The sequence below is a fragment of the Cicer arietinum genome, chromosome 6 (genome assembly GCF_000331145.2).
Source record: "Cicer arietinum cultivar CDC Frontier isolate Library 1 chromosome 6, Cicar.CDCFrontier_v2.0, whole genome shotgun sequence".
In the NCBI taxonomy this organism is placed as follows: domain Eukaryota; kingdom Viridiplantae; phylum Streptophyta; class Magnoliopsida; order Fabales; family Fabaceae; genus Cicer; species Cicer arietinum.
The window spans coordinates 25,778,262-25,781,497 of record NC_021165.2 but is presented as its reverse complement, the minus strand read 5'-3'; the positions used below and the strand labels follow the sequence as shown (position 1 = coordinate 25,781,497).

Sequence of the window (3,236 nt, the reverse complement as noted above, 5' to 3'; positions counted from 1 at the left end):
TTATTATTATTATTATTATTATTATTATTATTATTATTATTATTATTATTATTATTATTATTATTATTATTATTATTATTGGAAAAAAAGAAATATATGGTTTATTGGGCTTGGCCCATGTAAAGGAAAATAAAAGGAAGGAAAGGGATTTCAAATAAAAAAAAACAGCAACAGTAATTACACGCACGACAACCAAAAAAAAGAAAAGAAATTCAGTTCTAGCAGTGGTAGCACGTGTGTAGCAAAATTTATCTACAATTTTGATAGGTTATTTCTACCATGGAGTTAGTTATTTTAATATAGTAGTTTGACCTCTTGAGTTGCTTTGCCATACCCGCTTTAGTGCAAGGTTGTTATAAGGTTATTGTTGTTGATTGATGTTCCCTATTGTTATTAGGAAGACTTTGATGTACCCATTAATAATTATACTGGAAGTTTTTTCTGGATTAGGTCTCGTGGTTCTTATTCTCTTAATTTGAGGGGAAGTTTTCAACGTTCAAAATTGTGTTTGTCTCATATTTAATTTATGCCAATTATTATTGCTATGTGGAATTGTATTTTCTGTTTGGTCATTTATCTGCACAGACGGAAAAAAATATTATGCATTATTGAGATAATTATCTTTGGTTTTTTCCCAACACATACACACAAGACTATCGAGTATTGGGGTAAAACTCACTGGAAATCCTCTAATCAATAATGCAATATGACAAACAATGGATTTTAATTTAACATGTCTTGGTTAATGTATCAAATAAATTATTTGAAGATAAACAAACAGAACATCAATAGATCAAACTTGCAAAGAAACAAAAGATAAATAAAGATAGAGGACAAATAAGAACAATATAATCACGTCAAGTCATAACTAAAAAACCCTATCAGTAAAGTGAGAGAAAGAAGAAGAAGCTTACGATAGAAGAAGGGGTGTGGAAATGAATGAAGATGGAAAGAAGGGTTTTTGACGGCGGTGGGGTTTCTTTCTTTATCCCTTCACGAGAAAGGGTTTTTAGAAAATCAAAAGCTTCCACAATAGTGAAATGGAGAACAAAAAACCCGCTAAATTTCAGTTTTCTTTTCAATTTGAAGTTTAAAGATTTTGTGTGAAGAATCCACTAAAAGCAATATTTTCTCTTTATTAATATAGAGTTCCAAATAAGGGTGCCTAATTTGTTGCATAATTGCATATTTAAAGCTATGTTAGGTAATTGTTGCATTTGATTGAGATGATTTGACAATTGTTGTTTATCCCTTCAAAATATGAACAAACAACCACTTTTTAACGATGTTAAACGGTTCAAGTTGTTAATTATTTTTTAAAATAAGGAAAATTACATAGACTTGTAATTTTCTTCCCTAGGTTTATTGATATCGACAATATTTTCAAATTAAGTTACTTAACAAGAAGATTTAGCACAATGGTGATACTCTTTTTGAGTGTTTAAGTGGATCACATGATTACACACTACTCATCTATAATTTTATAATATTAACATTTATTAATCATTTAATTTTTTTAACCTAGCACTTCAAATATTTTTTTTACTAAATGAGTCTCACCAATAATTTGTATCATTATATTTCAACAATATTCATTTATTTTAATACAATTTATTAAGTGAGACTTGAAAAAAGTGAAAAGACACCTATATTTTTTAATCTTCAATGCAAGTGGCTACGAAGTAGTGGAGGATTCTACGTGTCACCCCAATACATATTAATAGACTATTATACCCTTTTTATTATATATATAAACTTGAAATTTTTTACTTCTCACAATTTTAACAAAGTGAGTTACTTTTCAAAAATATTATTTAATTTGAAATTTTTGAAATGTATTTGTAAATTTTTTTCGAAATGTATCAAAATGCAAATTATACAAAATGCAAATTTTTTAAAACTTTTAAATATTCGAAATAAGGACATTTCAAAAAACAAAGTTCTAAAAACATAATTATACATTTTGAAACTTATGAAAATTTAGAAAATTTTCAATTTTACTCAAATATTTGAAATATAAATTTTATTTTAAAATAATTAAATTTTTTTATTGTAAATATTGTATTTATAATATAAATATTAATTAAATTTAATATATTTTTTAAAATTAGGTATGGATACAGTTGAAGCTGAAATTCCTACTACATTGATCGGAGATTCTATAGATAAATTCATGACTGATCAGGTAATCTTAATAATAATTGATATTTATAAGTTTTGGTTTTTAACGTATACACATATATAAATAGATATTTTATTTGAAATATATTTTGTAGATATTTTCCTCTCGAGAGACTGTATTCGAATAGGCAAAAACTATTGAAAGACAAATTAGTTTTGAGATATGAAAGACGTATAAATTATAAATATAAATCTAAATCTAAATCAACATTAACTTGTTCTCATAAGGAAAATTTTCCATTCAAATTCAGATGTATACCATTAATTATTAGTGAATGATAGAAAATTAGTGTTCGATGTGGAACACGCAATAACTATTTAACGGATACTTTAGACGGCTATTCATATTTGGGACGTTTAAATGAAGATGGGAGAAAATTTGTTAATGACATGAAAAAATATAAACTTGCGCCAAGATTTATATTGAATGCTTTAAAAGAGAGAATCTCATAGTTTTCACTCAAATATATAAATTAAGGATAATTATCGATCATCTTTGAGAGGTTCATACACAGATGTGCATCATCTATTGAAGTTAACACAAAGTGAAAATTATGTGCATTGGACAAGAAGATGAGATGATTCAGATGTTCTAAGAGACATATTTTGGAAGCATCATGATTGTATAAAGTTGTTGAACACGTTTCATTTTACTTTGATGTGTGATAACACATACAAAACAAGTAGATATTGGCTACCATTGCTTGAAATTGTCAGTGTAACATCTACTGTGTTGATATTTTCTGTTGCATTTGCTTACTTGGAACAAGAGGGATAGAAAAACATCATCTGAGCATTTGAAAAAGTAAGATAATTGTACATCTCTAAGAGTTTAATTTCTAAAGTTATTGTGATCGATAGAGATCTTGTCATGATGAATGTTATTGGTGTCATATTTTTTCCTTCAATTAATCATCACCTGCAACATTTTGAGCTAGTGTGTGCCGATATTATCATTTTTATTGATTATGTTGAAGATTCATAGTTCACACCTTACAAAGAAAGATTTGTCCGAGTTTGGACCAATAGAGTGATGCATTTAAGGAATACAACGA

The 3,236-nt window shown here is 26.9% G+C and overlaps 1 long non-coding RNA gene across 1 annotated transcript in view; it reads right to left on the bottom strand.

Annotated features, from left to right (window-relative positions):
- The window catches only part of LOC113787117 (uncharacterized), a 6,893-nt gene extending 5,672 nt beyond the window's left edge, over positions 1 to 1,221 (bottom strand). Inside the window, exon 1 of the long non-coding RNA XR_003473413.2 lies at positions 915 to 1,221. This is a non-coding gene — a long non-coding RNA (uncharacterized lncRNA). The remainder of the gene's footprint in view (positions 1 to 914) is intronic.
- Positions 1,222 to 3,236: the final 2,015 nt, after the last annotated feature.